Source organism: Pteropus medius, unplaced genomic scaffold (assembly GCF_902729225.1).
Source record: "Pteropus medius unplaced genomic scaffold, Ma_sr-lr_union100, whole genome shotgun sequence".
NCBI lineage: Eukaryota > Metazoa > Chordata > Mammalia > Chiroptera > Pteropodidae > Pteropus > Pteropus medius.
In genome coordinates this window covers 14,612,709-14,639,747 of record NW_024352787.1, presented here as the reverse complement: position 1 = coordinate 14,639,747, position 27,039 = coordinate 14,612,709, and the positions used below count along the sequence as shown (strand labels likewise).

General features: G+C 37.1%; 1 protein-coding gene across 1 annotated transcript in view; it reads left to right on the top strand.

Moving 5' to 3' along the window:
- The window catches only part of NRCAM (neuronal cell adhesion molecule), a 258,892-nt gene that overhangs the window by 29,167 nt on the left and 202,686 nt on the right, over window positions 1-27,039 (top strand).

Below are 27,039 nucleotides of genomic sequence, written 5' to 3'. Positions count from 1 at the left end.
AGGACCAGTATGTTCAAAGGCATAGAGGTGGGAGTGTGCATAACATCATTAAAGTTAACCCAGCTGAGTACCTACTCTCCTCTAGGCACCGCTAAGCACTAGAGAAACAATTGTGAATAAAATGGCCTCGGCCCCTGCATATTTTTGGATTTATTTGTTCATTGTATTAGTTTCCTGTGGCTGCTATAGCAATTACATTGAACTTGGCAGTTTAAAACAACACAAATGTATTACTTTACAGTTCTGGAGGTTGGAAGTCCTAAAATCAAGGCATCATCTGAGCTGCATCCCTTCTGGAGACTCCAGGGAGGAAACTTACTTACCCTTGCCTTTTCCAGTGTCTAGGCTGCCAGCATTTCTTGGCTGATGGCGCTTCCTCCACCATCAAAGCCAGCAGTGCAGCAACTTCAAACCTCTCACTCTCTCTGACTCTGGCACTCCTGCCTTCTTTTAAGGACCCTTGTGATTATATTGGGTTCACCCGGATAATCCAGGATAATCTTCCCATCTCATCTTAATCACATCTGAAAAACCCCTTTAGTCACATAAGGCAACATAGTCACAGGTTTCAGGGATTAGGCCAGGGACATCTTTTGGGGGGCCGTTATTCAGCCTGCCACATTCATTCAGCAAATAGTTTTCAATTTCCCACTAGAATAGGGCAGATGAGCTTCTTGCTCTCATGGATTCACGTGAGTGTTTTAGATGATGGAGCAATTGTATTTGCTTATGTGCTAGGCACTAAATAGATTTTTTTTTAAGTGTTTCATACACATATCCTTCCTGCTCTCCTCCCCACATCAGATTTGCTTCATCTCAGTTGATCTTTATAGTTGCTTACACCAATTTTTTGAGGTCACGATTGAGTCTTTTTTTTCTTCTATACACCACATCTAATTGGTTTGTTCTGCTTCTTAAATATATTCAGAATCCAACCACTTCTCACCACCACCACCAGTTCTACCGGGGATCAAGCCACTGTCTGGATAATAATAAGGGCCTTCTCCTGTTTGTTTCCATCCTTGCCTACTATATTTTATTCTCAACATTGCAAATGGATCCTCTTAAAAGTCAGATCATGTCACCTCTAATAGCAACTAATTCCTTTCACAGTAAAAGCAAGAGTCTCCGGGCATTGCTCCTGCTTTAGGCTTTTGCATTGGCTATATTTTAGGCCTGAAACTTTCTTTTCCTGGGTTTACATGTCCATTCTCTCATCTCTATCATGTCTTTATCCAAATGTCCCCTTTTAATGAGGCTAACCTAGTTTCCCTATTTAAATTGTAGCTCCCTACCCCTTATTCTGTTTCCACTGTAGTTTTTCATTTTTGATGTTACTTACTACCTATAAAATACTACATAATTTGTTTATTTAATCTGTCTCCTACCAAAAGAAATTTAAACTTCATAAGACCAGAGATTTTTACATCCCAAGCCATAGTACACATTAGGTTCCTAGTAAATATTTGTTGAATGAATAAATGAAAAAAGTCACTGTGCATGATATTGAGGAACTTAATCTATTTGAGGAAATGTGATGGGCACCTCTGAAACAATTATGCACCATCTTGGATTATTTGCAACTTAAATATTATACTTAGTTGGGAGAGTCATAAAAGGTCTGCAATGAGGGGAAGTCATATAACATAATGTTATTTCACTAGGTCCACTGAACAAAACTAAGCTTGCATAGCCATCAAGTTTCCCCTTTACAGTCAGGTGAACTGGGTCACTTGGAATTCTTGGAACCTATTTAAAAAAAAAGTTAGGTCAAAATGGAATATCAGAATTCCAGTTTTCCTTCTTACTCTTGGTCTTTGCTAAGAATTACTGTAAAATAATAATAAAAAAGGATAGCATGTACTCTGACAGCCTGTCAAGAAATGTTTCTACTCTTCTGCCAGTCAAAAGGAACTGAAAAACAATTGTAAATGCAGTAAGCTATCTGGATGAGAAAGAGTATAAAAAATTTCAAAGTCCGAAAGGAAAGGAGTTCTGTACTATTTTAAACGTGTATTGAAGACTACATAAAATTATTTCCATTGATATCAAGGAAAATTTCTGTAAAAGCTATTTTTTTTTTAGTTTATTGCAGATTTGCCCACTGATGGGTGACCCTCATCTGCTGAGCCTGTCATAATGTATAAGGATTCTGCTGCTTGGTTCTGTTTTCTTTTCCATTTCTCTTACCCTCTTTCTTCCTCTGTTTTCCTTTTGTCCAAGGATCTCAGCATCTTTTGATTTGCAGTCCCTGTGATTTTGTTAGCAAGTGGACTTTTCACAAGTGAAAGGTCAAAGGTCACATGTGGAGAACCCTGGTTCTCTACCCCTTAGGACAGTAAGTTGGTCCACCCTGGTTCTCTACCCCTTAGGACAGTAAGTGGGTTCCTCTTCATTAGGATGTTAAAATGTGTTGTGGAGAAAACAAAGAAGTCAGAAGTGGAAGTATTTATATACTTTTATTAATATATTTAGGCAGAACCGATACAGGCTATTTAATCAATTAATTTTTATAATTCTAGGTATATTAGCCAAAAACATATTTAAAGGCCACTTTTCCTTTTCTCAGCTATATATGAAAAAACTATGAATAATAGCATGGAGCTATTACTAATGTCAGCAGGATGCCTATAAGGTTTTATATTTTTTCTTTTTATTTCTATGAAATTTTAGGATATTTTCTTTTTGCTTTTATCATGTCCTTTCTCCGGTTATAGCCATCCGTCACATAGCCCATTTGTCACTCATGACCCATGACCCCTTTTTATTAGGCATACTTAAGAAGGTCATGGATATTAACTCAACTGTAAAGGAGACATTTCATTTTCCTAATTTGCAGATTGTGAGACCACAGGGGAATCTTAAAATTTGATTGATGATTAATCACTCAAAGAAAATAAGATATGATAGTAAAATAATTAAGAACAATAAATCTAGAGCAAGATCAGATTATGTTTTATAGGATTTCTTGGGTTTACTGTTTATTTTTAAAATAGTCATTTTCATTGCCAGCTAATTTCTTTCTGAACAAAGAATTGGTATGCTCTTTGTGTTAGTGGCCATTTCTTGCTGTTGAGGAAAGGATTCTAAGATTATGATTTCTTTTCTGGAAATACTTATATATATATTTCAGAAATAAAGTGGAGTTTAGATATTTTGAGTGAGGTGAACATGCTAGTCATAAATAAATTTCTCTTTTTCTTCTAAAGATAAAATTAATGGTACTTATAATGAGTAATCCTCATAAAAATTTCTCTCCAATCAGTGAAATTATACTGAAGAACAAAATCAGTCCATTCTTCAAAAAACTTGATTTAGAATTGAAATATCAAGCCAGATCATAAAATGCAACTAATATTTCCTGAATGCCTGTTATGTGCCAGGGGCATTTGTAAAATAACTTACTTTACAATTTGCTTTCATATGTCTTTGATCCTCATTGTTTTCCTTTGATCACATTTGATCTTCATAATAGTCTCAAGCAATGGGGTAAACCGTATTTATTGTCCCAATCTTACAGATGAGAGAGTAAACTGAAATTGCAAACTTGCCACGGCCAGATAGTACCTTGTAAGAGAACAAGCCAAAAGCCGGTTCTTCGGGCTTCTTGTCCTATGCCTTTCCCAGTATTTTTTCTGCATTTCTGGCCCCTGGCAATTATCACTGGCCACTCAAGTGAACCATACCATTAATTCTTAAAGTGTGGTTGCAGTACCAGCACCATCTGCATCATGTGGGGACTTGTTAGGCATGCAAATGCTTGAGCCCTACCCCACCCAGACCTACAAATTCAGACACTTTGGGGGTAGGGCCATCTGTGCCAAACAGACTCTCCAGGTGATTCTGATGCACACTCAAGTTTTGAAAACCACTAAGCTAAAGAATACATTTCTTTGTCATTTAAAAACGTGAGTAAGGCAGTTTAATATTTATAAATAAGAACTGCCTTGTGGGCAGCACAGGGAGTGTTTGCCTTCTAGGAAGTGATCTAGTTGAGGAGGACAGACTAGCTTAGCTGAAACAATTGCAAGTGCTAGGTCAAGGAGTAGAGCAGTTCATGCTGTGGGTCTTCAGGGAAAGGGGTCATCCCTGAAAGTAGCAATGGTTGGAGAAGCCTTCCTGGAAGAAAAAGGAGTGGAGATGGGCTTTGAGGTGCCCTAGGATTTGGAGTGAGGAGGCTGGAGAGTGGGAATACAGGAAGAATGATGTTTGTGAAACAGTAAGGAATACTGCCTTGAGCAGAGTAGAGCTTTTTGTGTTAAGAATATAGAGAAGTAGATTGGATGAGTAAAGTGGACCAAACTGTGATAAATTTCTTTAGTCAAAAGTTGATATAGTACAAGACAATGGGGAGCAATAATAGATTTTGATTAAATAACCTAGATAATAAAAGCATTGTTTCAGGTTGCTGAAACTGCCATATATAACAGGATGCACATATAATTTGAACATCCCACAGTGTTTTGCACATTGTTTGCTCCCCCCAGAAATATTTATGGGCTTTGAAGTAAAGTCCAGTTTTACAGATATTTTTAAAACAACAAATAACACAAAGCATTTATTTTGAGTTATGGCAAAATTACATGTTTTGATTACTGAATGAAATAAGCTTCTGTGCCCTTTGTTCAGACAAAATGACAGGTAGTCTTAATCTGCTAATGGGGAAAAGAAGACAGGGCCTCCTCTGATCAATATAGCTGGTATTGCACCCTGCTCATAGGCCTTCTTGTTTTATAGGTAGAGTGGCTTCAACCCTACCCCGAATGAGACTTCTGCTTAGAAAATGAAAAATGATGCAGACTTCCCTTGGTCGGAGTAGAATGGCCTTCTCATATGGGTACCATGCAGTTAAAAGCTTTATTAAAGGCCTTTAGTTAAATATTTATTTTATACAGTTAAAATAAAAGGGAAGAAAGTATCAAGTGCTCACTCATTTAAGCCTTGTGCCTAGAGCATAGTAATGGCTATCATATGGTCTCTTGTCCACAACTGATGTCTAGCATTTTGGGGAAGACAGGTAAACTGATATTCATAAGAGAATATGAAATGGAAAATAGTTATGTAGCTTCAGCTTATAGGTGAAACAAATTAGAAACATTACTACATTCTACTTAATGTCTAGTACTGATGACAGAGATGTACCTATCTCTTTAGCTACACAGACATAATCAGCCCTGCTTCAGATGCCTGGAGTCATCTGCTGTACCTCCATGAAGACCTGAATTCACAAATTCACTCTTTAAAATAATTAATGTGTTAGTGCTATCCTTGTACAGTAGAAAACAAAATATTCATCATAAATAAAGAAAAGAGTAGTTTAGCCCACCTGATCTAGAGCCTAAAGAAAATTTGGGGCAGTAGTGCCAGAGAACTCAGAACTTTGCTCTCTTCAGTTTGGAGGGGATGTTAAGGCTTTCCTTAGTAATTGTGTTTCTCCCTGAAGTCTGGTCTACTCTCTACACATTTCTGTTTATGATGTGGCTAGACAGTGTTTAGTGTCAATAGTTTATTTAACCTGTCATGGTAATGAGGATGACACATGATTTTCCAATACAGTCAGGGGAGCCAAAGAGGCTGATGTGACAATTTTGTGTATTTGGGTGGTTACTATTTTGTATTTTATTTTATAACCTCAAATTTTGATCTGATTATTAGGGGAAGGGTATATGTTTTAAATACATCTAAGAACTATAAAATCTGGGGGAATTACTTGAGGCAGAAAAGTTGCTGTGATATGTTTACATATCTTGACAGGCTCACTTGATATATTGTGAGAATAATAAACACACTGTAAGTTTAAATCTGAAAGTCTCCCAAACCACCACATATAAAACCCACTGATTTAAAACATTGCACATGTGTCACTACTTCTAGGGTTAGATTCCCATTTAGCAGAGTAGTTAGAGAAGGGAGCTCCAGGCCTCCCATAGAAGTAGCCCCTGTGTGTATCACTGATATCTTTGGTAATGACCCTGAGTGATAGAGAAACTAATTAGAAATAAATTTGGAAAGACATATGAAATAAACGTTGATAAAATAAAACTTTATTTTTTAATGCTTCACTTCTCTGAGTTATTTTCTTCCATACAGATCATATTTTATTACAGTCTTACTAATTATCAAGTATAGTGGTTGAGAGCTAAAAGCAATAAATCTGTTATCTGGAACTGACTTAACGCAATGGCTGCAGTGCCACTAGATTTTATTTTGGAGCCTCATCAATCAAAATGTTCATGTTTGCATTTCTCAAGTTCCCTTTTAAAGCAACCTCAAAGCATATAGTTATGTTTGAAATTACCTTTTATTTTTATCCTGTTATTCTCTCATAATTTCCTCATTTTTCTCTTTACATCATTTCTTCTCTGGCTGGTGATTTTCCCCCACTTTTATTAAGAACTCTCTGCTGAGGGTCCAGTTTCCTTCAGCTACTATATATTTGATCCCCTTTACCCTTCAACCTTCCCCAAACCCCCTGACCCTTTTACCCTCCTCTTCCCTCCTCCCCCACACCCTACCCTCTGGTAACCTCTAGTCCATTGTCCATGTCCCTGAGTCTCTGTTCGTCCTGTCCATTTGTTGCTTTTAGGTTTATATCCCACAAAGGAGTGATATCATGTGATTTTCAACTTTTTCTGTCTGGCTTATTTCGCTTAGCATGATTATCTCGAGGTCTATCCAGGTTGTCACAAAAGGCAGTATTTCATTTCTTCTTATGACTAATATTCCATTGTATATATGTACCACACCTTCTTTATCCAATCATCTATCGTAGGACACTTTGATTGCTTCCATTTCCTGGCCACTGTGAATAGCGCTGCTGTGAACATCGGTGTGCAAATATCTTTTTGTATATGGATTTTCAAGTCTTTTAGGTAAATACCCAGTAGAGAGATCGCTGGATCATATGGTAGATCAATTCTTAGTTTTTTGAGGAACTGTTTTCCATAGCGGTTGTACCAATTCGCAGTCCCACCAACAGTGTATGAGGGTTCCTTTTTCTCTGCATCCTCTCCAACATTTGTTATTACTTGTTCTGTTGATTATAGCTATTATAACAGGTGTGAGATGGTATCTCATTGTGGTTTTGATTTGCATTTCCCTAATAGCTAGCTATGTTGAGCATCTTTTCAAATATTTGTTGGCCATTTTTATGTCCTCTATGGAGACGTGTCTGTTCAGGTCCTCTGCCAATTTTTTGATTGGATTGTTTGTTTTTTTTATTGTTAATGAGTCGTATGAGTTCTTTGTATATTTTGGATATTAGGCCCTTATCAGAGGCATTACTTTGCAAATATGTTTTCCCATTATGATGGTTGTCTCTTTCCCTTATTGACAATTACTTTTGCTGAGCAAAAGCTTTTTAGTTTGATGTAGTCCCAATTCATTTATTTTTACTTCCTTTGCCTTTGAGGTCAAATTCATAAAATCCTCTTTAAGTCCAAGGTCCATGAGTTTAATTCCTATGTTTTCTTCTATGCATTTTATTGTTTCAGGTTTTATATTCAGTTCTTTAATCCATTTTGAGTTAATTTTGGTGTGTGGTGATAAACAGCAGTCTAGTTTCATTCTTTTGCAGGTGGCCTTCCAATTTTCCCAGTACCATTTATTGAAGAGGTTTTTCTTTCTCCACTGTATGTTTTCGACTTTTTTGTCAAAAATTATTTGTTCATATAAATATAGGTTTACTTCTGAACTCTAGATTCTGTTCCGCTGGTCTGTGTGTCTGTTTTGCTGCCAAAACCATGCCATTTTGATTACTGTCACCTTGTAATATAATTTGAAGTCAGGCAGAGTGATGCCTCCGCCTCGTTCTTTTTTCTCAAGATGGCTTTGGCGATTCAGGGTCTTTTGTGCTTCCATAAAAATCTGATGGTTTTTTGTTCTATCTTTAAAAAAAAGCTAATGGGATTTTGATCAGGACCACTTTAATCTGTATAACGCCTTAAGTAATAAGGTCATTTTAACTATGTTGATTCTTCCAATCCAAGAAAAAGAAATATCTTTCCATATCTTTGTATCTTCTTCAATTTCTTTTAATAGGATCTTATAGTTTTCATTACATAGGTCTTTCACATATTTTGTTAGATTTATTCCTAGGTATTTTATTCTTTTTTGTTGCAATTGCAAAAGGAATGATTTTTTCCAGTTCTTTTTCAGACACTTCATTATTGAAGTATAGAAACGCTATGGATTTTTGAACATCGATTTTGTATCCAAAAACTTTACTGTATTTGCTTATTGTTTCTAGTAGTTTACTTGTGAAGTCTTTAGGGTTTTCTATATAATCATGTCATCTGCAAATAGTGACAGTCTGACTTCTTCATTTCCTATTTGGATGCCTTTTATGTCTTTCTCTTGCCTGATTGTTAAATCTTGCTCACTGCTCTCAGTCTCAGTCCCTGTCAGTGTTAGCAACAGTTTCAGTAGCATTTGCTTAGATTCCCTTGGGCTCTGTGGTGGTCAGTCTCAGACAATATGGGGGGAAGGGCCCTCTGATTAGGGGTTGGGGGCTGTAGCTCAGCCTCGGTTTTGCAACTAGGACCACTGAAAATCAGCTGTTGTTTCTCTGTGGTCCCTTCCCACTTCTCTACTTTCTGCCCTGATGACTGAGCCCTGCTGCTGGCTGCTAAAAGTTCCGGCACTTCCAGGCAGGCTAATCAGAGAAGTCGCCGCACCTTCACTCCCCCTCCTCCTCCTGAAAGGATCTCCAGCAGCTGCAAGAGGCAGCTTCTTTATTTCTCCAAGGCCACCTCCCAACATCCGGGGTTCTGACAGGTTCTGTCAGGTCAGAACCCCGGGTGTTGGGAGGTGGTCTTGGAGAAATAAAGAAGCTGCCTCTTCTTTATTTCTCACACTCAGACGTGCTGGTGTGCAATTTGGGTGTTTTTTGTTGAGTTTTAGATGTTCAGCTTATTGTTTTCTCAAGGGGAGCGATCTGAGGACTTCTCTCACTCCGCCTTGCTTTCTCACCTCCTCCATTATACTTTTAAATGTATTTTTATGTTGAGGATTATCTGTATCTTTCCATTTTATTTGTCAAAGCTGAGTAATGTGTTATTATATGTTCTGCTTTTCAGTATGTTTAGAATATTTCACATACACTAAAGAACTTGGGCCAAAGGCATACAGACCTGGGATAGACCCCAGGTTAGTCACTTACTGTTAGGGTACCCTTAAGCGAATTACTTAGGTTCACTCAGCCTTGTTTTTTTAACATGTAAAAATGAGGACAATGATAGTACCGCCTCTCAGAGCTGTTTATGAAATGAGGTAATGCATATAAAGTGCTTGTTGCAGGATCTGACATACAGCACTAAGTAATTTAGCTATAGAAATATAATTTTGAGCTTAGGATGGAACATAGGGTTTGAAGGCTGTATAGTTGGTATTACAGTTCAGAAAAAAGAGGCATAGGAGAAGGGAGAAACATTCCCTTAACCTAAGACATAGAAAAACATTCTTCTGACCTAAGAACTTGTAAAGTGGCCCCTGGTAGAGGTATTATCTATGAAATGTCAAGTTGCTGCATAGCAAGTTGGAACCCCCACATCCCATAGGCTTGTTCTTGCTGCTGGTCCACTCTGTAATGCATATCATAAACATACCTATAATTTTCTGTGGAGGAGCTGCCACCATGATGTCAAAATCCTTTTCCTCCTGTTAGACAGAATGTGATTAAATATGTCATTAATCTCTACAGGGCAGGTCAGAAGGCTCTGTAAACTCTTAAGATTCTAACAACAGCTAAAAGCATGGACTGCTCAAAGTAAGTTGCACAGTTTGAACCGAAAGCAAGAGACTTGAAGAGCAAAATGATTTATTTTGTCAGTGATTACTACATCATTGGTTTTCTCTGAGTTGTGGGGTGAATAGTTTCGGTTCCCCACCTGAAATACAGAAGAAACAATACCTAATTCTTTTATTTAAAAAGAGGAAAACAAACAGAATTGAGGTCATATTGTATAGTAATTCTGTGTTCTATTTTTTTCTTCAAGTTATTTTACAACTAAAATGACAATAATGATGATTCTAACACCTATTTCATGATAAGGATTTTCCATTTACAAAATGCTTTCACATTATTTCTCAGTTCATTTTTAGAAAACTTGATGTTTATAGGTTTTAATTACATTTCAGATTATGAGAGACTTATTTTTTTAAATAAATTCCACAAATGTGTTCTTTCTTGCTATACTAATTATGCAGAAATTGTTATTTACATATTTCCTTGCTTCTCAGTGCTGTTACAGTGATGGACATATTCTCACCAGAAAATACTGACATGTTTTGTTGTTGGTTGGTAAATACTAGCTCACAATTTTAGAAAGTCTATCATAAACTTTCATAATATTTATTTTCAAACCTTTTAAAAATTAATATTTGCGTATTATAAATGAAATTGCAATGGTCTATATTATGGAATACTTACAAATAATTTGAATATATGATTATGAAAACTCATAAACATTAACAAATGGCATATGAAATTATTGTAGGCAATACCTTAATATGACACATCAAAGATAAGTTTTTGTAAAAGAAAAAAAAAAACAGAGCATGATAATATCTAGCTCACACTAATTTTTTTATAATGTTTCAACCTATTCCACTCAGTCTAACACAAGATTATGATTCTTTTATGTTGCTTAATACACACACACATCTTGCTTTCCCAGCACTACCACAGTGTTGAACTCATATCACTTGTGTAATGATTCTTTCTTAACTGTGTAGGGTTGCTTTTCTGGATGTGCTATTTTAGGGTGTGTGTGGAGAATAGAGTTAGGTCTTTGCTTTCAAACACCTGTAGTTTTCATTAACCTTTAGTTAAAAGGCACTTTTCTTTTACCAACATGATGTTACTATATAAAGTAGTTATTTACCATGAATGCTTTCTTCCCATTTTTTCTCAACATACTCCACTCTCCCTCTCTTCCTCTTTCCCCTCCCCCCAATTCTGAAAGCTGCTTCCTTAGAGAGCTCTGAGACAGTGTCATGTAATAGAAAGAATATAAGACTAGGGGTAGGGGAGAATCTAGGTAATCTGGGTATTTATTGGCTTTCTACTCTGGGCTGTGGGATATTCAATGAGACCAAAGAAAGAGACCAATGAAATTGGGGAGAGGAACTATGGATATCTTATAAAGTCAAGTTACACTATAAATTCATGCAGAATAAGTGTAGAATGAGTAATCAGGTGGTAGGTTCTGTTAGAGATGGGAAATGTTTTGTGAATTGGAGAACTGGTCTCATTTCTTTCTAGATAGCTGAGAAACTCTTCCTGCAATATAAGACCCCAGGATTCTTTTAAAATACGTGGCCACAAGAAAGGTAGGTAAGAATTTATTTGTATACTTATATACTTTAAAAATCAGCAGTTCAAAGGAGGAGCTGGTGAACTTTGATAGCATCAGTGGTGGCGGAAGGGGGAGAATTGGGCACTTGACAGTGTGGGAGGGGAAAATAAAAAAAGAAAAATCAGCAATTCATATATTGCTAAGAACTTTATATTCATTCAAATCACATAGATTGTTTCTTGTTTTAGAAAAGTATTGCTTACTATTTGGGAATAGGGGTCTTCTCAGAAGTAGAAATGCATATAGGAGGTTACCAGTCATCGTGTCTGCAAAGATTTATTTTGTGTGCAGAAAACAGAATCTCTGCACCGATATCTGTGAACTAGGTAGTCTTAATGATTGATGGTTGATATAAACATCGACTAAGGACAAAGAAAGATAAGATCTGTTATTTTCCCCAGATTCCTCAATTTGGTCAAATGTTATAAAACAGCAGTCCCCAACCTTTTTGTTACCAGGGACTGGCTCTCCTATGAGAATCTAATGCCTGGTGATCTGAGGTGGAGCTGAGGCAGTGATGTTAGCACTGGGGAGTGGCTGCAGATACAGACAAAGCTTCTCCCACTTGCCTGCTGCTCACCTCCTGCTGTACAGCCTGGTTCTAACAGGCCATGGACAGGTACCTGTCTGAGGCCCAGGCCTTGGGGACCCCTGTTATAAAAGTATATACCTTTTGTAGATACAAGTGCCTGTAAATTAAATACACACACACACACGCGCGCGCGCACACACACACACACACACACACACACATGAAATTAAAGCACTGCATAAATACTTAAATATCAGACTTCCTGATTTGTTACTGAATAACTGAAGATGGTTTCTGTCATACATAAAAATGGAAAATGAAGTGAAGTTCATTTACTGGCCCCAGCTTCCCCCGCTTTTCAGTTTTTTCTCTTCTGTGGTGCTGTTGGAGGGACATAATACCCACTGGACACTCCTACCCCAATACTATGTAACCCATTCTCAAGAAAGTTTCCAACTTTAATTCATTAGCACAAAGTCAAATCATTTTTTCCTGACCTGTTTTAAGCTATATCTCTAATTTTGGCATTAAAAGTTTTTGTCTTTCCAGAAGAAATTTTGGTATTGACATGGGAGTGGAGACATATGACTTTTTTCGGGAGAAAAGGTGTGTCTTTCAAATGAGAGCAACTAGGTGAGCTCTCACTTCTCTATGTGTTAGGCATGTCTTATTTATCAGGATCATATTTAATATATATACCTCAGAAATATCTTTCTCATAAAATGATAGGTTGAATGCTGAGTGAGCTTAGATGGGAAGAGCAACATTTAATAGACATGCATTTTTTAAAAAATTTGGATTTTGAACATTAAAATTTCTTGCAAGTAGATGAATGAGCAAATAGGAGGTAGAATTATAAACAATGTAAATTACATATATTTCTTGAAATATGTTAAGAGGAGAAGAAATACGCGAAGTGAAATATGTACAGAAGAAAATTGTGAATGTGAGCTGGACAGGATTATGAAGAGAAGCAGCTAATTGGAGATTATCTGAAAATAAAATGTCTGCAGTACTCCCTGGGGAAATTAACTACCAGATGAGAAACATATTATGAAAATACGGTGACTAATGTTATCTTTTAAGAACAGTTATAGGAATGATGGCAGTTCTTTGACTTGAAAAAAATGAACGAATGAATCTAAGAAGGATAAAAAAAATCCATATGATAAGCAATAACCAAGGTAGACACACTGAAATTTTTTTGGTGAAGCCAATTAAGCATATATATATCCTATTAGTGCCTCTTAGTAGCAAAAGGACTGGGAGATATTTTTAGAGGTTATGGGGAGAGAATAATCACTCCTGAAAAACTCTCAGTAATTTTTAAAATTCAGAGCAAAATTTTAAAAATGACTTTTTATTTTCCACTGGGTTATTTGGAAAGTATTTGTGTTACAGTCAAAAGCCACTGAACTGATGGTCAAATAAATTTTCTTTATAATTAAAAAATTTTCAAATACAATTCATATGTAATATTATATTAGTTTCAAGTATACAACATAGTGATTAGACATTTATATACCTTACAAAATGATCACTCTGATAAATCTAGTACCTACCTGACACCATACATAGTTATTATAATATTATTGATGATATTCCCTTCACTGTACTTTATATCCCATGACTATGTTTATAACTGCCAATTTGTGCTTCTTAATCCTTTCACCTTTTTCACTCATCTCCCCACAAATAAAATTTCATACTGGAAAATAAGCTAGAAAAACCTACATGATTATATGAAATGTTAAAATTATATTAAATGTTTTGAATAATCAAATTAAGTATTGGCCTTGATCATAATGTGAAAATGAGGATAGTGGTGTACTTTTTAAGGGCTTGGGTCTTTAATGTTCACACAAGGGCAAATGTATATATCAGATATTACTACATAAATATTTCCCCTCTCAGCCAGTGTGGTGAGGCCAACGCAACTCTCATGGCTCAGGCTGTGATGCTAACCACTTCAAGATGAAGCATCACCACTTGTCCCAAATATTACCATACTCTTCAGCAAACTCTTGTCCTACGATCACATCAGCCATTCATGTCCCCAGAGAAGCTCATCTTTCATGTATTCTGTGAAGGGCTTGTTTTTCTTCTGAAGGTATGCTGTGGTAGTGTGTGCTTCATAGAAGCACAGAAATCTTTTGTTTGGAGAGAAAATCTCTAGTTCAGAAATATAAGTCAGCAAGTCCTCTTGCACTGGCGTAGAACTGTGGGAAAAACCAAAGAAGTACAGATCTGTGGTATCACAGCTCTTGAGGAAGTGGGTGACTGTGCCTTTCCCATTTGCTTGGAGGTTGATTTTCCTTCTGTGTGTCAAAGGTGTATGGATGTGGTTTCCACAGGGCCATGCTTTTATTTCTCTGCTGAAATCAGTGTGGAGCCCATTGGCCAGTATTAGTGACAGTAGCTTTCAGGGCTAAAAGATTGCTGTTTGGTATGAGACATTGAGAATTGCTACCAAATTTGTGTACACATTATTGGAAAGTCACTTTGGCACAAGGGCTGACGTAATAGAAAGATGAGTAACAAGTGGCTGTCAGCTAGTAATGTTTAACCAGATACATACAGAAGTGTCACCTCTGTAACTTGTAAAAGAAAATAAAAAAGAAAGAAAAAGAAAAGTCACTTGCCTGGTGTCTAGAGATTTTGGGGTTGAGGTCCGATGTTTGAGCAAAAAGAAAAAAAAATCTGTAAGTTATTGTTACATGAACTTCTAATTGAATTGCTGGAATATTTAACTCAGTTACCAGACAATTATTTCTTTTCTCCATACCAGTTATAATAGGCTACTGTTGTTACCTTAAATATCTCTAGTAGCACCAGTGTTATTTGATCAAATTATGGAAAGTATGTCGTGTGACAAAAGTAGAGAATCACAAACCATTCAGTCAGTTACTCTTTAGGGAAAGAAGGAAAACTGAAATAAATGGCCAATGGCAACAGCAGCCATCCCTGAAGAGTGATGTCCCCAAACTAGGAATCTTCTCTGGAGGACGTGTGTTTGTTATATTGTCAGTTAATTGAGCAAAGAAGTTAACAGCATGCAGGTGAAATGGGAGGGGACTGTCATAAAAAGCAACCTCTTTTTAAAATTAATTAATTAACTTTCTTTAAAATTATTGGGGTGACATTGCTTAATAAAATCAAATAAGTTTCAAATGTACAATAGCATAGAAGGATGGGCTCATGAGAACTGCTGGTCCTGTTCTGCCATGGAAGAGTAATTCTTTTGGGGTATAGAAGACAAATGAAATGTCTCTGAAATGTTTAGGGTGTCTCTCAGAGTGAAAAGAAACTCCATGGCAGAAATATAGCCAGAGAAGGCCACTGTAAAAAGCACTTGAGGGTAAGAAGAATCACATAAGAGAAGTTGCGTGGAAGCCATAGAGCTCTCTCATGCCCTTTTTAGGGGCAGAAATTAGTTCCTATTTTCTAACCCTCTGTACAGTTTATCCCTTTATTATGTTCATTCCAGTTTTCCTCATCTTTCATTTTGTCTGCTTTTTCACTTACTGTAGATGTCTTGCCTCTCCGCTTATTTTGTAAGGTTGCTGTGGACAAGATTGATTTATTCTGTCTTTTGTGCCCCTACCTTGGGCTAGAATAATGTATAGTACAGCGTTTATGTATGTGGTAGGTATGTTTTCGCTTAGGTTCTCTGGCAAAGAGAGTGTGAAGTAAAACTTACATGAGAAGTCTTTATGAAGAGGTGCAATTCAAGAACAGCTACAGTGAGGGAGTAGGGGAAACACAGCCAATACAAGATAACGAGTTACCAAGCTGCCCATAACTTCTTAAGAGAACACAGCTAGTTGCTCTGTGACATACATTTTCTTGCAGACAGGTGTTTGGAACCACTGTACCTCACATAATTTGTCACAGGAAGGAAAGGCAAAATTATCCCCACCGGGCTTTAAGTCCCTGTTTCTGAGTTGTTACCCAGCCCCTCTGGTCAGCCTGAGGGGAAGCCAGATCCTATACCCCACAGCATAGTGCTTCATGGGAATCCTGAAGTGATGGGAGGAGTCAGAACCTCAACAACACCAGTTCAGGTGGAGTCCCAGAGTTGCCATAGCTCATGCCACATGCTCATGACATAGGCTGAGCCAAAACCATCACCCTCAGGGAGACTGAGTCAGCTGGTGGTGTTGGAGACAAGGTGGCAGGAGGAGCAGCTGCTTGACATGGAACAAGTAGCCAGAGGAACAGTGTGGGGAGGGGCAGACAAATCTGGAAAAGTATATAAACTGGGTCTGATACAGCACGCAATAACTAGATATTGGCTGAACAACTAAATATAATAAATGTTTAATAAATGTTTTTTCACTTCTCTTGGTGAATTGCTTCCTATGCTTTTACTTTAGTAGTATTATTGAGAGATACAAAGGGAGATTTAAGAGTCTACACAAACTAAATACATAAGTATTAAGAGATCAAAATAGAGGGAGAAGAAAAATTGAGATCAAGGAAATTAATCAAGGAAGGCTTCCTGGAGGAGGTGAGTTTTGAGTTGTCTTTTGAAGGCTGTAATGGTAAGGATTTATAAAGAGGACGGAGTTGTCTGCAAAGGTCTCTTGAAATCTTAGACTCTGAGCAAAATGCCAAGTTTGGGGGTAGATTTCAGACATCTGCTACGATTGTTTAGCTTCATTATTTTTAAAAGTAACAACACTATAGAAAATTGTCATTTATACTTTGGCTTATATTCCAAACTTTGGCAAAACTCAAAGATGTTTTTTGCCTTTGAGATTGGAAAAATTAAAGTTAATGGTATCTAGTATTGGCAAAGAGATAGAGAAACGGTTTTCTACATTCTTATAGTGTGTAAATTCACAGCCTTTTTAAAGGTCATTTTGATTTTTTTTTTTATCAAAATCTGAAATACAAAAAAAATTGACCCAGAAATTTGTTTTTTTGTAATTTATATACATATATGTTTACAAAATTATCCATTGCAGTTTTGTTTCTAATAGTGAAAATGGGTTCAAATGAAATATCTATCAACGGTGAAATGGATAAGAAACTAAGCACTTCATGTTGTATTTCTGTTGAGAAATGTAGATCCATAGGTACTGGTATGGAAGGGTCTCAAGACACATTGTTACCTTGAAAATGCAAGTTATAAAAGAGCATGTAAAGTATCAGTCCAGTGATACAAGAAACAGCAAAGAACAAAACTAAAAAAAAAAAAAAAAAAAATGAACCTAAGGATTGAGACATGAAGCAACTTTTTCTTTTTATTGTTTGCTTCTGTGTGTATTCCCTTGCTTAAATTTCAGGGAAAAAAAAAAACTCTGAAAGGTAGCATCTTTTAAATAAGAACCAGGTTCATCTCCTAGAAAGGGTCAGAGGAAATTTTCATGTTAATGCTTAAGAACAAAAAAGAAAAAAAAAGAGGAAAAATAATTGGGAAGAAGCCATAGGTAGTTCTGTACCAATGACATTTCACAGAATGTTTAGAATTAGGAATTTTTTTTATGAATTTTAGAAAAACAAATATCAACTAATTTAAAAAGGTCTTTTGTAGGCTGAAGTAATAGAAAGTTGGGAAAGTATCAAAAATTAGAATATAATAATACAGTTCACTATGTGAAGGAAAAAATTTTAATAGACTAATACAGAAAACAAAATTTTTATGTTATTGTGCAAATCACCAAGTTTTATGTGGACAATATGAAAGATTTTATACCGACTGTTTTGTTCTAAGAATGGCATTGCAAATGAGGTTTTGTTTTTTTTTTCTAATTCTAACTAAATATCGACCCTAGGTAGAACTAATATAAAAGAAAAAAATCAGTTTCAAAGATCTTAGGACCCCTTTCTCCACTGTTCCTAATAGGAGCTCAGACATGCAGCCAGCCCTTCCACACTTGCTGTGACAGGGGACTCACCCTGCTATGAGGTGACCTGTTCTTTCCCTGGATAGCTCTGCTTGTGACAAAGTTCTTAGTACTCTATTGAAGTAAAATTTGCTGCAGGGGAAGGTTTGCTTCTAATGCACATTAGAATGAGCTTTAAAAATTGATGAAGGCCGGGTCCCCACCTTATACCAATTACGTCGCTTGGAGTGGGGCCCAAGCATCAGCATGTTTCCTCAAGTGTCCCAGGGAGCCTCACGTGCAGAGGGGATTGCCAACTACTATACTCCTGGATGCCCATGACATTTTTAAAGAGCACTCGCATATTTCACCTTCATCTCTTCTCCAAGAAAATTATCTGCCAGTCTTCACGTGAAATGGTTTGTAATATTTTAAAGGTCTGTATGAAGAATATAAATTTATACTGAAATCACTGCAACAGAGCTTTTCTTCTATAAGAAATTTAGTGAAATACAGTTATAATGACAAGAATCAGATTACGAGGAAACAGACCAAAATTTAATGATGGGCTATTTAGGATATATACATAGGCATATATATATATGTATATATGTATGTATATATATATATGTATATATGTGTGTATATATATATACACACATATATACATATATATATATATATATATATTTTATCCGTAATGAAGTTTGTTAACTTGAAAATTCAAGATCTACTCAGTTGCAGCACCTGGACTAAAATGCAGTACAGGAAGATGAATTTGAGAGTTTCCTGAGTCAGAAACCCCTGTGCTCCTGCGCTGAGCAGATTCTTCTGAGTCTGCCTGTTTTTTGATGTCTCAGCATTCTGCTTTTTGTAATGATTTAAAAACCAACCCAGTGCAGTAGCAGAAACAAGCCAAAGTGGGACATAAACCTGACTTGAGTTAGTGAGAAATCAAATTAAAGTTTTGTAAAAAGAAAGATATAATAGGAAAAAATATATATTTTTTTGATTTTGAGTTTAGTAGTGAGAACTAGAAATTATGATAGGGATAGTTTTAGAATCTAGGTATCCTCCCAAAATCTATTTATGTTATTTTTTCTAGCAAATTAAGGTAAACATAGCCTTATAGTCACAGTTTCTATGGATCATGAGTATTGTTTTTGCTTGAGGAAATTTTGTTAGAGAACTTCTCACCACTGAAATGAGGGTCCATCACAGGTCTCTTATAAGGTGATGTTCGAACAGCTAAAACAATGCATGTATGGGGAGAGTGGCTAAGGCATTGTGCCCACCCCAACCAAAAAACTAGGTTCCTGGGCCCCAGGCATGATGCCTGGAGACTGGAGTGACCTGAGAGATGGCATCAGAGGTGAAAATGGAATTGAAGAATGATCCAGGCATGGATTTAAAGAGGCTCTGAAAAGAAGCCAACAGTGGGCGTCAGACAGATGGGAAAATTTGAGGTGGAAGTGTCGAGAGGAGTAGGTTTTAGTATGAGTGTCACAGGCTGTAGTAGGAGGGAGCTGTGAAAGGCATTGAGCTGGTTATTGAGAGTAAGTTGCAAATTGATCTTACTTTTTTTTTTTCCTATAAGGGATATAAAATATTTCATCCACGTCTTTTGAGGAAGAAACAAGCTCAATATCCCTTCATTTTAGCTGAAGTGGTGATAGTGGTCAGAAGTCTGGAAATCATACCTTTTCCCAGTTTACATTTCTCTTAATACTCTGCATACATGGACCTTAACCTTACTATTGAATTCCTGCTTGGTGTTCATTCATTCATTCTGATTAAAAGGCTCCTGTTCTGTGGGGGCAGTCTGCTGCTCCTCATCTACCTTTTTTATCTGGCCAGGTGTTCTGCATCACAGGTCTCTTATAAGGTGATGTTCGAACATCACCTGTCTGTTGCCTCATCACAAGCGGCTCTCTAGACATATCATACCTCTTGTTTCTACCCAGAGTGCTTCGCTTATCTGTGATTTCATTTTGAGGTGCCCTATGGAGGAGGCTAGAGGTGACAAGGAACTGAGAAAGGCCATGCCTGTGACAGTAACAGTTCTGTTCCCGCCACCACACACAGTCATCTCAGTTAATTCAAGCAGACCATTTCTTTCTGAATGAGGAGGGTCGTTTCCATTTCTTTTCTTCTAATCTCATTCAGAGAGTGCTCAGTCTTGGTGAGTAATGAAACCCTATGCTCCACGGCCCACTTCCAGCTGGGTGCAGTTCCAAAAATGCGCTCAAAGCCAACACTAATTATGTTCAAAGTTTCTTATTAATAACAGAGTAAAGACATATGTAAGCAAATATTGAATATTAATTTTCTCTAATAAGAGGGCTTGGCTATTTTATTATGGATGTAAAGCTGTCTTAGTGTTTATAGCTGGAGCACTGGCATAGTGCCTCAGATGTCAGGAGGGGAAGATGGTGCCCTCTGGCAAGAAGCTTCCAATTTTCTGGGACAACTTTTCCCACATTCTTGCTAAAAAGCCTGTGCCCAGCTCATTGGCTTGTCAAATAGAGCAAAACCTCCCGGGTTTGAACCACTCTCATAGAGAATCTGTGATTGCTTTGTGGGGACATAACAGAATCATTTCTACATTTTCTGTGTTTAGTTTTTCCTAGATAAATCAATGTTTAAACTAGTTTTTGAATTAATCTAGTTTAAATCCACTGAAAAGAATGTTGCGCTCTTAAAAAGTAGCAGTTCCACACATAAATATGATCTGTGATCTGCCTAGAATAATAGTACCTGGTACACAATAGGCTCTTTAAAGTTTGATTAATGGATTATTACAAATTACTAAAGCAAGACTAAATTTCTTCTCTGGATAGCACTTTTTAAAATAACAGAGTTGTTGTTTGTACTTCAAAATGATAAAATCACTTCTTTAAAAATATTCTCTTATCAATTTCGTATTAATCGTATCAATTTATCGATTAATTTAAATTTAGAAAATGATATAAAAAAGTCAAAAAAATGAAATAGCATTAATGGCTAATATTAAGAAACTGTTTAAATATGATTTTTTAATATGGTAAAATATTACACAGACACTAAAACTGATTTTGTAAAATTTTAATAACTTGGGGAAATGTTCATTTTATATTGTTAAGTGAGAACAGCAGGTTACTACATTAATACACACTATGACACAACTTCTTTAAAAAATGTGTATTCAGACACGCATACACATTTGCAAGATATGCACCGAAATACTGACAATTTTTATTTCTGGTGGTGGAAGAAAACATTTGCTTTTCTTTTTTTTCTTTTCATTTTTCTATGCTTTTTATATTTTGAAAAATGAAAACTTTTTTTATCAGAAAAAAATAAACATTATTAAAAATCAGCTGTAAAAGTTCCCTAAAATAAAAAATAAAACCCTGTAAAACAATTCAATCAAAATGAGGAATGAAAATAAAATTCATTATCATTCCAGCTTCAAACTAGTGTGTGTTACCCAGTAGGCACTCACTAAATGTTTTTTTGAGTGAATTGAATAAATGACTGGAGCTAAGCAAAGTAAACAAACTCCTGCTCAAATTGGAACTAGTTCAGTTGCTTTTCAGAGTCATCAAAGCAGTTCTGTTTTGTTTATTCTATTAAACTCAAGTTCAGGGTTGCAAGGCATTTGCATTAACTGTTGAAGTGTGTTGACATTTCATTTCATTTTGACTTACTCCACCTGTTTTTTAGTAAGCAGACTGAGCAGTATGCAAATAAGCAGGTTTCTACATATGGGCTGTTGCATGAGTTCTTGAAAACTAATTTCAGAAGTACTTCCATCTGAAGAGTGTTCTGTCCATCATGGGAGAAGACATGAAATGAGTCCACACACCTCTTGTGTTGGGATAGTTAAAATGGCTAAAGTACAGTAGTAGCTCCCTACATCCCTTACAGGTGTGTCCCTATGCCTAGCCCTCTGCACTGGGCCATGGCTCTGTCTACTACCTTTGCTACTTGGCAGCTTCATTCTCTCTCTGCCCTCCTTATTGCATCTGTCATCTCAACCTTCAAATGCACTCAGATCTCTGGCTTCTCATCTCTGCTGCTCCTTGGAGTTACCATTCTATTTCTCTCCTTTCTTTCACTGCCAATGTCTCAATAAGATCGTCAATAGTTATTGCCTGATCCCAGCTAGAGCACTTTCTCCCTCCTGTGGATCCCCATGCACTTCGTGGACACTTCATAGTTTCTGTGTCAGTCCGCGAGAGGCCAGGCATATTCCTGCCTTTGATGCATTTCTCCTACCTCAGAATTCTTAGGAACACAGTAGGCCCTGTGGGACTTATTTCTGGGATTTAGGGCCTCTCTCTGTTCAGTAACATGGAAAGGTTTGTAGAGGCTCCTGGCTTTTCCCATGGAACATATTTCCACTAAGTACTCTGCTTTTGTTTTTCGTTTTTTTCTTTCTCTTTTTACATATACCTCACATCTAAAGTTAACTGCTTTTCCAACATTAACTAAAGTTTTATCTCTCGACTAGTGTCTTACCCTACTCACAAAGTCTGAATTTGTTTGCTTATTTAATAACTTCAGCAGAACTATAAGAGGCATACCGTAGCACAGAGTCAGACAGACTGGGCTCAAATCTCATCTCTGACATGGACAGGCTCTCTGACTTTGGGGTACGTTACTGGACTTCTGTGTGCCTCGATGTGCTCTGTGGAACATTGTTATAATAATGGCCACTTTAGGGAATTATTGTAGGATAGATAGTAGTATTGTCTGGGAAGCGTTTGGCCCTATATCTGGATCATGAAAGTTACTCACTGAATGCTGAAGCACTTCCTTTCTTACTGGCTCCCTCTTTTCATACCTGAAAACAATTTCAGAATAAAGAAGTTGCACTGAGGCACAAGTGCCTACCAGCCAGCAAATTAGTGTGATTCAAGCTGGTATCCCAGCAAACAGTCATATTATACTCCATGAGCCTCCCGGACAGTCACTGTAAAATCACCAACCACAAATAGAAGGCCATGCATTCCAAGGGTCTACTCTCTCTACTTTGTTCAACCAGTGTGATCTGTCCAAATAATTTGAAGTTACAGAAAACATACGTAGCAAGTATTAAAGCAGCAGGTGCTGGAAGCACTCAGTGCTGTCAAGTCAGACAGCCATAGTCGTCTATGCAGAGGGAAAGTGAAAGCATCACATTTCCTTCTTTTCTCGGATTTGCCATCTTTTTCTCATCTCTGGTGCCAGTGTCTTCTCACAGGATTTATAAGAGAAGAAAAGTCTCTCTGTTCTGAAAATGGTAGAAAACGTTCCAAAACTTTCTTAGCGTTCTTCCTAGCAACAGATCCAGTGACTTCCTCCACGTTTCTTCTGAATGGCACTGCTCTCAGGGTGTTTATCACTTTCTGCCACCTGCTAGCCATACAACTTTATGAGGACCAAACATATGCCAGCCAGTTACAAAACTAACTACATACATACATTGCTTTGTAGTCATTTATCTGCATAAACAATGAATGCACCTCGGGGTTGGTGGAAGTAAGGTAGACTAAGAATCACAAAGCTTGCCTCTGGGGTCTTGGCCTTGTGACAAATCATTGAGAAGTTACCTGCTCTCACTGAAACTTTATTTTTGTCTGTAAAATGTTGAGAAAATACTTATTTTTCAGTATTAAGTGAGATAACTTATATGAAAAATAAACCACAAAATGCCATTCAACACAAAATGGTAGTATGTCTCATCTCTGTCTATTACCTGCCAAATCTCAGTCATCTTTGTATTTCTTGTGGCCCTCAGGGCAGTACCTTGCACCTACTGGATCTAAACAGTAATTGTTGACTGAACAGTTTAATAATTCAACACAGCTGAGAAGAAAGAAGCAAGCCAAATAGGCCTCTGTATGGGCAGCAGAGATGGAGTGAAATCTACACACACAGTCACATGCTTTCTTTATAGACTGGCCCATGAGGGCTTGCCTCTGAAGCTTTCCAGTCTGCTTCACACAAATCAGCCCTAGGAGAATCAGAAGTATATAATTAGAAGCAGTGAGAATGGGTTTAGTTGCTCCAGGCAGACACACTGACCACCATAAGAAATTGGAGTTTGATAGCCCGACAATAATGGTAGAGACAGAAAAACTAAGAAAAGCAGACATGAGAATTTAAAAAGCTCTTCAGTGTGGGGCTTTTTACTATAAGAAGAGATACCATGAGGCTTACTGAAAGCTAAATTAGACAAAGCGTTTGAGATCTCTGGAGAATGATTTCACTTTGGCAGAAGTATACCAGATGACCTAAAATGACAGATTCTGCTAATTTCCATGATTGCCTCAGGGAAGGATGAAGCTACCTTGGCTCTGTTTTTGCAATATGTTTTTCAAACATAACTTCTTGGTCTGCTGCACAAGTAATTACTTTCACCACAAAGTTCATGTTGCCAATTATCTCTACTATGGCCCAATTTTCTCTAATGATGCTGGAACCCAATTCTTCTGAGTTTCACAAGCTCTACCAAGTAAATGTTAAAACCTTTATCCAGGAAATGAATTGCTTGGTCGTATCAGTTTATATAGCTATTTATATCTTCAGGATGATTTGCAATCAATTTGGAGAACTGGTAATTAGTAATTTTAAGTAATGACTTTGACACTAAATATATTCATTTTTATTTATTAACTATCTGTTTTTTTCACTATTTTTATGCTACCATTTGCTCTCTGAGATAGTGTTTAATTCAATGTTCTTATCATAGTATGAACATCATTGTAGATGGCACGCTTATCTAATTTGTAGATAACATGAAGGTGAAAGGCATAACAAATATTTTGGAAGGGCAGAATTGAGAAGCCAAAAGTTTTGAGCAGGTTGGAATAATGAACCCCATTCTAGAAAGGTAAAATATTAATGGGGTGAAAATAAAGCCTTCACTAAGTTCTAACAAAAATACCTACAAAAAGATAAGGGAGATATTGTCAAGCCGATATTCAGCTATAAGCAACATTTGGGGCTATAGAGAACAGAGATTCACTCAGAGCACCCTAAGGAAGAAGGAATTACCACACAGCATCCCTGTCTGGGTCTCTGGAAAGTGGGATGTTATCAGGGTTATCAGAAAATTATTGGTGGAGAGTTATGAGGCAACTTCAGGGACTGACTCCTCTCCCTTGTGATCTCTCTTCTGGCCTTTCTGCTTACTTCTGCTGTTCAGCACATTCTCCTGTAACTCCTGATGTCCAGTCCAAATCCCAGAGAGAGCCTGTTTAATTGAATTGTCTGATAATCTTCTCTTTTCTAGGCAGAGATCTTTACACAAAGTTACCTCATGGGTCATCGTCCAGACTCTGTGGGATGCCCTTGAGTCAGCACTCACCCTGACATTTAGGTCCTATCAGAGGCCGCCTCTGCTGAAACAGTAGTTTGGCACTACTTTTCAGAACAGTGGGCTGTGGTTGAGGAAGTTCACACTAGAATGTGAATCTGTATGTCTCAAAGGACCAGAATTGGGACCAAGAGAGAGTCAACTCCATACAGAGTTCTCTAAAAATGGAATAGGCCATAGGCAGAAAGATTGTTTAATAAGATGACCTTACAGGCCTATTCCAATTGCCAAAACTGTGTTTTTTTTTAATCATTCTTTTATTTCTTCCCAGGAGTGTCTAATGAAAACCATCTTTTCACATTATTATTAAAATGAGCCATGAAATAATTCTGCCACAGCATAAGTAGGACATGCCTAAGGTGTCAGAAACAGTAATGCTTTTGCATTAACCTCTTAAATAAAATATATTTCATATGTGGAATATTTATAAATTAGATTTTATTATAGTCAATAATGATGCTTCAAAGAAAGGAAAGATTTACAGAATGAAAATGTAATGTAGCAGCAAACTGCAGCAAGGATGCTTCTCTAAGCTGATTGGAGATGAGTCTAAGAATGTTTGGTAAATTTTTTCCAAATGAATTGTAAATGATGTTTCAGATATTTCGGTTAGGCTTTTAAACTCATATGTCATAATGGACTCAATCATTTAGGGCAGATTTCAGTGATGACTCTTCAAATAGTTGCCTGAGCTGAAGTCTCCAAAATAGTGTAATTAAATCTCAGCATTCAAACTCTACTACTTTGGTGGTAGTGTGTGTGTGTGTGTGTGTGTGTGTGTGTGGTGAAGGGAAAATTAAAATCATTCAATAAAATGTCAGTCCTCACCCAAACAACATAAATTAGTTTTATAATCTGAGAAAATCTGAAAGCACTGGGAAGACTTCAGGATATTTCGTTTTACTTTCCATTTCCACTGTGAGGATGCATTGTGACAAAAGAAGACAAAGCAGATAAAAGGGCAGAGTAGCTTTCCCTCCAGCTGCCTGTTAGCTGCATTCCCTCAAGGCAGTGCATAGTTAGGAGAGAGATCAGCTTTGTTAAAATTCTAGTCCACCATTTTGAAGACAAGACTAAACTCTCCTGGCTTCAGTTTCCTGTTTTATAAACTGGGGATGATAATAGCCCTTAGGTCAGAGGGTTCTCGTAAGGATTAAAACACTTCTTAGCACAGTGTCTGGCTCATATATGAAGTGCTTAATAAATTAGCTACTAGGATCATTTTTTATCTTTATTATTCCTTAAGGGGTGGGAACCCTGAAGTTATGTTCATCTCTGCCCAGAGAGTCATGGCATGAGTCCCTAGTCACCGGTGTGGCTCCCCACATCTTCCGATCATACCTGGCCAAGTCTGAAATAGAGTTATGTACAGCTCCAGTTTGTGATCTTGATTCTGTCCTGGAATTTGCTTGGACCTTGCATAAGTCACTGTATTTTCCCAAAGCCTTGGTTCCCTCCTCTTGAAAATTGGGGAACTATTTAATTTTATAGGGTTTAAAAATTTTGGATACTGTTAATTTAAATTGAATTTGTCGTAAAACAAACTTGAGTTACCAGGTGCAAAATGTGTAGAGAAGACAATATTACAGTTAGACAAAATGTCTTACAACATCTCTGACTTTCTTTTGACAAATGGTCTATGTTTGGGCTCCATCCCATCTGAAATTCTGATTGAATTGTTTTGGGGTTTAGATGGCCCCTAGATGGGGCCAAGCCATCAGTATTGTTTAAAAGCTCTCCCAGTGGTGCTAATGTGCCTGCAAGGTTGAGAAGCACTTAGCAAGCCCAAGGTCAGACTATGAGTAGTGGAGACAGGTCTAGATCTTCCGACTTCCTCTTCTCACTACAGAACGACCTCAAGTTCTGGTTTCAAAGAGGCTTTCTGAACACTTTTTCACCCTTTCTCATGAAAGGAATATATGAAACACACTGTTCAAGTCCTTCTGTTGGTTTCTGTTTAATTAAGGTTTCTTT